We start from the raw sequence: 10,553 nt of genomic DNA on the forward strand, positions 1-10,553 counted from the left end.
TTCTTCAATTTCTTCTTTGTGTTGCCTCTCATTCCTTACTTGACTCTCATACTCAGCTATCATTTCTTTCAGTTGTTTCTTTAAATCATCAAACTCTTTTTTTATCTTCTTTTCAGAGCTTGCTGATTTTTTCCACAACTGCTTCCACATATAGGCCTCTTCAATAGTTGCCTTCTTTTCTTCCTTTCGCACATCTAACTCTTCATTTGCACCTCTCAAACAATCTTGTATGTCAAGTTTATTTTCTTTTTCAATTTTCAACCTCTGGTTGCTTCTTTCAATAAACTGACTTTTACATGTGCTTTTTGATCGTAAGTTCTCATTCTTTTTTATCCTCTTTGGATTCTTTTTTATCCTAAATCCGGGCACTTTTGCTCAAAATATTTTCTTGAAAAACCATGAATGGCTCATTTTTCCTCTTTTGTACTTGTCAACTCTCTTATGTCGATTTTCAACACTTTAGAAATTGCATCCAAACTTGGTGGTTGCTCAGTATATCGATAAGGATTTCCTCCCTCTAGGGAGTAACCCAATATTTGCTCCAATTCCTCACATGTCGGGGCCAACTGAAAGTATTGAAAGGTGAAACATTTTAAGAGAGGGTCGTAATACAGAGCCAACGCCGTGAGGACCCCTATTTGCACATCCACTGCCAAGAGATTTAGGATTTTCCCATATTTGCGAAAGAAACTCTCACGTTGTATAGTTTTCATTTAATTGCTGATGTCTCTTAAACTTTTCAAATCAAGTTGCTTGAACTTTAAAAGTAAAATTTTTCTCTTTTCCAATCCCATTGTCCACTTTAATTTAACATGTGACTAAGGTTCTTATGATTCCCCAACAATCCTAAAAATTGATGCAAAATGCCAATTCATTTTCCAAAAGAAACAATGTCATGTCATGAGATATGAATGCAATTATGTAGAATGACTGTTGTGAATATATAACAGTTTGAATGAATGTATGAGGTGTTTTTTTGCTTATATGGATATTCTTATGATGAAAGGGTCTATTGGCTTATATAGTGAAACTCTCACAAGGGTGTCTCTATAGTTCTAAACACGGTTCCTAGAGCCAATAATCTCATTTTGGAATATTGTCAACAACAGTAGGTAAACTATTTAGAGTGACAATACCTTCAACAAGATCAAACTCTCGGTGAGATTTTCATGCTAACCAAACAGGATGTACATCCAAAAGGCTACCACTACACAACCTCGAAGTAAACTTAAGTTTTCTTCAAACCCGGGTGTAAGGTTCCACTAATAAGTGTGCGTCATAGTAAAAGTGTAGGGTGTGGAATAAGTATGATTTAATAACTCCATAACGAAAATAAAACATATATATTAAAATAAATAAATAAATAAATAAATAAAATGATCTAAAAGTTTAAAAATGAATAAATAAATAACAATTTTTTTGAGTAGTGGTTTATTGAATTTGAAAAGAATGAATAAAAAATTTGCTTATCAATCAAAGTTTTTTTTATAGAAAACTAATTAAAGTATTCATTGGTTTTTGCAAAACTTTAAAAAATCATCTATCAAAATAAAATGTTAAAAAAATTGTCTATAACAATAAAATGAACAGTTGTATATAAATAGTATTATTATCGTATTATCTAGTCGTTGTCCAAGTTAGATATATATAAAGTTATTATAAACTTATATATTTTAATAATAAATTTTTTGTAAAAGTATATATCTATATATTAATTTTGAATTAACAAAAAAAAAGAAACTTCTTATGTAATTTATAAATCACTGAACGAACTATTAATACTTTCATAAAACAAAAAATAAATTTCAGTTGTTAGGTCAAAATTGAAATCAAAGTATAAGTTTAGAATGAATAAAATAATCATACATAGATATGCAAAATATTTCCTTTCAATACTATATATAATTATTAAAATAAATAATTAATTAATAAATTTATAGAAATGAATCTCGTAATGTATCCTTCAATATTAGTTGCATACATAAATTTAGAAATTTAAGTTTCTTTTCTAATTTTAATCTTATGATACAACAGGAAAATGAACTATAGTAATCTAGAATTCCATTATATATATAAAGTCATAATGAAGACTGTTTAGTTAAAATTTAAACTTTGTTAAATAATTTATCTTAAATTAAAATTCATTATTTATTTGGATCTGATCACTTATATTATGAATTGGCAAAAAAAATGTATCTTTCAATTTATATTAAATAAATTATTTATTAAATTTTTCTTGAATAAATATTATATATAATAAAGGTTTGAATGAAAATCATATTTAATAATTATACATAATAAAGGTTTGACTGAAAATCCTATTTAATAATTATAATTACGAATAATGAGTAAATAAAATTATCTATTTAAAAATATTATTTATCAAAAATTTATTAAATATGTTTACAGTTTAACCAAAGTAATTAAGTAATATAGAGTGCATATTTGTGATGCATATAAATATGTGCATTGTGTGTGTCAATTTATATGTGTGTTTAATTCCTCTTGTTTTAGAGTTTCAATTGAAAATATCATCATGAAGCTAGGAAACATTTTGCTAACAATTGGGGTTTTATTTGTTCTCTTCAGCCTCGCCTATGGATCCGGTATATCTATCACTACTTATTATTATTATTATTAGAATTGTTTTACATAATTAAGAAATTAGATTTTATGTTCTCCAAATTTTGAATTTTGATTTGTTTAATAATTTGATATTAATATTTTGATGTTTATAATAATTGTAGTTGATCCATTGAGACTTTGCCACGAAAGTATGACATTGGGTGGAAAATGTAGCTCTTCATCTGGTTTCTCTCCATCTAGTTGCTTTGGAGCATTCAACAGTAAATATGGAGCAAGTGCCGTGACTCAGAATTGTTCTTGTAAAGATAATAATAATAATACTCACGTATGCACATGTTGTATTAATTGTGTATATTCATCTACTAAAAACTATTGTTCTTAATACTCCTATTTTTTATACACCCTAGCAGAAATGATATATTATGTTATCATTTTTCAAAATTAAGGGAAATAATAATAATCACCGCAAATCTAATGCATGATTTTTTATTTATATCTTGTGTTTTGCTTTCGTCTTATTTTATTTTATTTTATTGATGGAAAATATTACTAGTATTTATTATGCAATATGGAAAATATTACTAGTATTTATTATGCAATCGGTTTTTTTTTAAATTTTGATATTTCAAAGAAGAAAAAAAGAATTATTTTGCTTTCAAATGTTAAGGTAGTGTCCAACTCTTTTCGTCAATTATATTATTTTTAACTAATTATTTTATAATTAAACTAAAGAAAATATAATACAGTTTATTAATGCTTGCTCAACTTGGATAATAATCTTGCTTTATGAATTATGAAGCATAGTTTTTTGTCTTTGTCTTTTGAAGTGATTCTTATACTGAATTGATATTTGTATATTTTTGGTGAAATTTTGGAACAAATTATAAATCATCGATCTAATCTTTTCTTTAAGAATCTGGTCATTCTTGTTATTTTTGAACAGTGGAGAACATTTTTCGTTTTACAAAATTATGTTAAGAACGTTCTTCGTTTATCTGAATTAGCTTGCTTCATTTTAATATGATATATTTTGTAATGCTTGGTACCTATCTTTTGTTAACACACTCAAACACACATGTTAAATACCACAACACGTAGAATCATAATTATAAGTCTTAATTAACTTTTGTTTAGTTATCATCGAAACATTAATTTGAGATTTTGTCTCAACAATATCTCCCTTTTTTATGATGACAAACATGTTAATTCACATTTTAATTTTGATTTTAATAATAATCATAGAGAGCTTTTAGTTAAAAACTCCCCATCAATATGTGCTAATCTTTTGAACCAACATATAACTTCCATTAATATAACAATAATATTTTGGACATACACATTGTTTAAAAACAAAAAATTACAGAAGTAATCATACAAAGGGAGACAGAGAACATCCATGATTTGTTGGTTGTTTAGCATTGGTTTTGATTGCAGAGGTGCGGGCATATCTTTTTCTTTCAGTAGTAGATGGAGTGAATGTAGCTTTGGGTGATGGTGGGATGGATGGAATTTGTTTCATGTGAGAAATATTCTCAGAGGAAAATTAGATATTTTAAATCGAGATGATTCTGTCATCAAATAGATATTAAAATATCTAAATATTTTTTAGAAAACCATATCATATGGGACATTGTTTCTCTTGTAGTCTTTGTTGATGTCAACAATCATTTGGTGGATTATCAGGTGGAGTAGATTAAACTTCTTGCAGTGAAGAAGATGATAGATGACTAAAGTGTCAACATCAGAAGCATATTCGTAACTGCCATAATGGGGTAGTATAGAGTGTTGTTTGCTGCTACTAATTTTTTTTGGAAAGGGTTTTATATGTGCTGAGAAAAAGTTTGAGGACCTAGCAATGAACAGCTCTTGAAACCCTTCATCTTTGGTATTGTTTAAGGATGAATACCAATTTTTTTCCATAAACTATTGGTCCTTCAGATGGCAGTTGAAGGATATATCCAAAAATGAAAGGACTCAAGCGCATTTCAATGCCTTTTAGTTTTGAAACAATGAGTGATTTATCTGCAAAGGCTTCAGTGCAGTAAAAGGCTTAGATGACATCGGGATAAAAACAGTCAGATACTTGATGGAAGTTAGTCCATCCAAGGGATTTAATGTGATGTTTAATAGAGTTACCTTCATATTGGAGGTTTTCAATAATGAAAACCTGACCAATGCCAATTGGTCATTGGGCTCATTTGTCATTGTAAAGTTCTAGAACTTTTAAAGGAGGAATAAGTGGAGGAATGAGGATTTTGGAAGAGGGTGGTTATGTAGAGGATTTTGGAAGAGGGTGGTTATGGTTGGTGGTTTGGAAGATTTTGTAGGAGTTGGGTTTGATGTTTTGAGTGGAGAGCGTTCTTAGGTTGATGTTTTGGACGGAGAACGTTATGAGTTTGAAGTTTTCTTAGTGGGTTTTTAGGGTTTTTTAATTTTTTAGAGGCCAGAAATTGAGAGAGTTCTGAAGAAGATTTGGATGTATGAATCTTCATTTTAGGTTGGGGGGGGGGGGGGGGGGTTTACCTTGGAAGGGGATTTTTGGGATGTTGGTGATTTTGAGGGTACGTAGGGTTGTGTAAAGTGGTAGATTTTGGTTTGGGAATTTGTGGTGATGGTGTAGGGTCAGACTCATCATCAGAAATTGTGTAAATTGTTGAGTCTGGGTTTTGGGTTTCAGAGGTGCCAATACTTGCCAAGATTGGCATTGATCTTCGTTTAGAAGATAAACTACTTGAACGAGTGTTAAGTGTTTTTTGAAGATGGGGTGGAGTCGAACTAATCGATAGAGTTGCGCATTGAAATAAAGGTGGAAGAATGATGGAGAGTGGAGCAAGTGTAATCCGTCAGGGGCTTGACTCTGGGGACGATGATAGGTTGTTAGAGAATGTTCTCTTTGAAGAAAAATGTGGAGGTGTGGGTCTAGGTGGAGGTGATGGTGAAAGAGATAGTGTTCTTGACTGAGGGTTCTTGCGTGTTGCTGGCTTTGTATGAGCCATTGTTGAGAGAATGAGATGTGAGGATGAAAGAGACAGAGAAATGAACTTTTTTCAAAAAAAGTGTGAAGTTGTTGTTTAGTGGAGAAAGATGAATAGTTTTGACTTTTGGAGGTGGTTTGTGAGACGAGAGAGTGCCACGCGTGTGATTCGAAAGTTGATGTGGCAGACGTTATTGGGAAGGAGGGGAGTGGAGATTATGTGTAAGTAATAGGAATGGGTAGTCATTACTTTTTGATGAGCTGCAGACAATATAGGTTCCAAAGTTGATTTTTGAATTTTCTTCATGATGAAGAAACCAAGAATGTTCTTGAGCCGTTTGTTAAAACAGACTCAAACAGAGAACGTTCTCCGTTATGAAAAGAATGTTCTTGTTTTAGTTTTTAACGATTTTGAGTGGGATTTTTTATTATTTTTAATCTTTCTTTGATTGAATTAAATTTTTTTCCAACAAGAGGCTATGTAAATAGGTCAGCTAACTGATTCTTTGTATAACAAAGACTAATTCAATTTCCTTTTTATTCACATGATCCCTAATAAAGTGATGTTTTATTTCAATATGTTTGGATTTGGAATGATGAATAGGATTTTTAGACAGATTAATCGCACTAGGATTATCACAGTAAATTGGAATATGATAATAGCTGATTGAAAAGTCTTCATGTTGATTTTTGATCCTTAAAACTTGGGAGCAACAATTTAATGCTGAGACATATTCAGCTTCAATGGTTGATAAAGCAATTGTGTTTTGCTTTCTGCATGACCAACTTATTAATGTTTCTCCTAGGAACTGACATGCATCACCTGTGTTTTTATCTCGATCTTATCTCTGACATAATCAACATCACAGTAAGCTACAAAATCAAAATGAGAACTTTTGCTATACCAAAGGCCAAGATCAGTAGGACAAACTAGATAACAAAAAATCTCACAACAGTTAAATGGGATTCTTTTGGTAAGGATTGAAACCTAGCGCATAATCCTACTAGAAAAACAATATCAGGCTTACTTGCAGTTAAATAAAGTAAAGAACCAATGATTCCCCTGTATTCTTTTTCAGAAAATTTTTCATTTCAGTAGTACAAACTAGATAACAAAAAATCTCACAACAGTTAAATGGGATTCTTTTGGTGAGGATTGAAACCTAGCGCATAATCCTACTAGAAAAACAATATCAGGCTTACTTGCAGTTAAATAAAGTAAAGAACCAATGATTCCCCTGTATTCTTTTTCAGAAATTGATTTTTCATTTTTATCTTTGTCTAATGAAGAGGATGGATGCATGGGAGTAGTCATAATTTTGGTTTCACTCATTTTATATTTTGTTAAAAGATCTTTTATGTATTTTTCTTGACATATGAAAATTCCATCTTTGTGTTGCTTAATTTGAAATTCAAATAAAATACCTCAATTCTCCCATCATACTCATTTCAAATTCACTTTGCATGAGATTTGAAAAATCTTCACACATTTTTTCATTAGTTGATCCGAAGATAATATTATCAACATACACTTGAACACTAAGTAAATCTTTTTTATTTGTTTTCTTGAAAAGTGTTGTGAGCTTAATCTTTCATACCATGCTCTAGGAGCTTATTTTAATGCATATAAAGCTTTAGTAAGTTTAAAAACATGATTTGGTTTATTTTGATCTTCAAAACCAGGGGGTTGACAAACATAAATTTGTTCATTTAAAAAACCATTTAAGAATGAACTTTTGACATCCATTTGAAAAAGTTTGATAAGTTTATGAGATGAATATGCAAGAAGAACTCGTATAGCTTCTAACCTTGCAACGGGAGCAAAGGATTCATTATAGTCTATACCTTCTTGTTGATTATAACCTTGAGCAACTAGCTTTGCTTTGTTTCTAACAACCTTACCTTCTTTATCTAGCTTGTTTCTAAATATCCATCTTGTTCCAATGATTGTTTGATCTTGTGGATCTAGAATAAGAGTCTAGACTTCATGCTTTTTGAATTGAGGAAATTCTTCCTTCATTGCTTCAATACAAGATTGATCAATTATGGCTTCTTTGATGGGTATTTGTTCTATTTGGGATATGATTGCCATGTTTCTATTGACATCATCTTTAAATAACATATTGTTCTAATCCCATTAGTTGTATCTTCAATGATTTGATTTTAAGGATGGCCACCTTTTAGTTTCCAACTTCTAAGAGGATTTTGAAACGGAGATTGTTTATCAATCTCGTTTTCCTGGGAAACAATCTATTGTGATTGTGTAGATTATTTTTCCTCCTCATCATCTCTTTTTTTTAAATCAAGATCATCATACTCATCAAATAATACATGCATACTTATTTCATAAGTTTTAGTTTTCAAATTAAAAATGTGATATCCTTTAGAAGAAGAAGAAGAAGGAGGAGGAGGAGAAGGGTTCTTGCGAAGGTTGGGAGGAAATGATTTTCTTTCTGTTTTCCTTTCTTTATTTTCCCTTCCTTTCTATTTCCTTTTCTTTTTCTTTCCTTATATATATATATAACAAATATCTAAAAATATCTACAATTTTTTGAAATGGTTTAGTGGATTTGATAAAGTTTTGTAAGTCATTTTTGAGAATTTAGCTTGGAGGCATCTCATGATTTTTCTTAGTTTGTCTTGTAAACCAAGAACGGTCTTAATTCCTTCGTTGAGGTGTGTTGACTTTTAATCTTAGCATGACAGTTGTCCTGTCTAGTCTGTCCGTTTTGTACTTGAAGCTTGCTCAACTTGGAGAATGATCCTGCTTTATGAATTATCAAGCATAGTCTTTTGCCTTTGTCTTTTGCAGTGATTCTTATATTGAATTGATACTTGTATATTTCTGGTGAAATTCTAGAACATATTATAAACCCTAGATCTAATCTTTTCTTTAAGAATCTGATCATTCTTTTTATTTTAGAACTGTGGAGAACGTGTTTTGTTTTACAAAATTATGTCAAGAACGTTCTTTGTTTCTCTGAATTAGCTTTGTTTCATTTTATTATGATATGTTTTATAATGCTTGGTACTTATCTATGATTAACACACTCAAACACACGTGTTAAATACCAAAACACTTAGAATCATAATTATAAATCTTAATTAACTTTTTTTTAATATTCATCAAAATATTAATTGAAAAAAAACTTTTTTTAACTTAATTCTAAATATCCATCTTGTTCCAATGATTGTTTGATCTTGTGGATCTAGAATAAGAGTCTAGACTTCATGCTTTTCGAATTGAGGAAATTCTTCCTTCATTGCTTCAATACAAGAGTGATCAATTATGGCTTCTTTGATGGGTATTTGTTCTATTTGGGATATCATTGCCATGTTTCTATTGACATCATCTTTAAATGACATTCTTGTTCTAATCCCATTAGTTGTATCTCCAATGATTTGATTTAAAGAATGATCACCTATTAGTTTCCAACTTCTATGAGGATTTTGAAACGGAGATTGTTTATCAATCTCGTTTTCCTAGGAAACAATCTATTGTGATTGTGTAGATGATTTTTCCTCCTCATCGTCTCTTTTTTTTTTAAATCAAGATCATCATACTCATCAAATAATAAATAGATAAAAATATCTAGATGTTTATCAAAATTACAATTTCACCCATAACTTCTCAAACCACTTTTTCAAAAAAATATCTTCTCTCGCCGCAATTCAATTGACAGATGAATTTTTCTGGAAAACGCTGCATTTCAGAAAATTTTCTTTTCGACAAAAGATTCTCCGTAAATAAATAGAATTATTCCTCGACGAATAAATTTACTCGGAGCACCAAAAATATATTTATGACATTAAACTCACAAAATATTAATAACTTGGCTAAAAAAAAAGCCTCAAAGTTCAACATAAAAGTACACCAAAATACAATAATTACAAATTAAAACTAAGGGTCTTACACATTTGGTCCTGGGTCCTTGAGGATTATTATTTCTTTTTATATTTGATTTTTTAAAATAACATTGTGATTCATCATGTCCAATTTTAAGGAAAAAAAAAACATTTTCTTACTGAAGAATATTTTGGTATATGTCCATAACGTTCTCATTTTTTGAAACTTTGAGAAGAATGTTCTTGTCTGTTTGCAACAACATTTCAGGTGCTCGTAAGGTTCCAACTAATTCCTCTATTATGAGTACTTTAAGGTTCTTGGTTTCACTTATGGTTGTTACCATTGGTCTCCATATGACTTGGAGGCATCTCATGATTTTTCTTAGTTTGTCTTGTAAACCAAGAACGGTCTTAATTCCTTCATTGAGGTGTGGTGACTTTTAATCTTAGCATGACAGTTGTCATGTCTAGTCTGTCGGTTTTGTACTTGAAGCTTGCTCAACTTGGAGAATGATCCTGCTTTATGAATTATCAAGCATAGTCTTTTGCAGTGATTCTTATATTGAATTGATACTTGTATATTTCTGGTGAAATTCTAGAACAGATTATAAATCCTGGATCTAATCTTTTCTTTAAGAATCTGATCATTCTTGTTATTTTAGAACTGTGGAGAACATGTTTTGTTTTACAAAATTATGTCAAGAACGTTCTTTGTTTCTCTGAATTAGCTTTGTTTCATTTTATTAGGATATGTTTTGCAATGCTTGGTACTTATCTTTGATTAACACACTCAAACACACATGTTAAATACCAAAAACACTTAGAATCATAATTATAAATCTTAATTAACTTTTTTTTAATATTCATCAAAATTTTAATTGAAAAAAACTTTTTTATTTTAGTTATTATTATTCACCCGGTTCCTTTTAAATTATTGATATATTAAAGAAAATAAAATTTCTTTTTTTTTTAAATTTATGAATTGGATCAACTTTTATCGTCAATTGTATTCTTTTTAACTAATTCTTTTATAATTAAACTAATAAAGAGTGTAAATAGATTATTGGTTTTTCTTAAACAAAGTAGGTGAATAGTGGTTTATTGAATTTGAAAAGAATGAGTAAAAAATTTGCTTATCAATCAAAGT

General features: G+C 29.8%; 1 long non-coding RNA gene across 1 annotated transcript; it reads left to right on the forward strand.

Moving 5' to 3' along the window:
* Positions 1–2,481: 2,481 nt before the first annotated feature.
* LOC113786098 (uncharacterized) lies at positions 2,482–3,079 on the forward strand. Its single transcript, XR_003472180.2, has 2 exons — positions 2,482–2,606; positions 2,748–3,079. It is a non-coding gene; the product is annotated as an uncharacterized lncRNA (long non-coding RNA).
* Positions 3,080–10,553: the final 7,474 nt, after the last annotated feature.

Source organism: Cicer arietinum, chromosome 4, assembly GCF_000331145.2.
Source record: "Cicer arietinum cultivar CDC Frontier isolate Library 1 chromosome 4, Cicar.CDCFrontier_v2.0, whole genome shotgun sequence".
Classification (NCBI taxonomy): Eukaryota; Viridiplantae; Streptophyta; class Magnoliopsida; order Fabales; family Fabaceae; genus Cicer; species Cicer arietinum.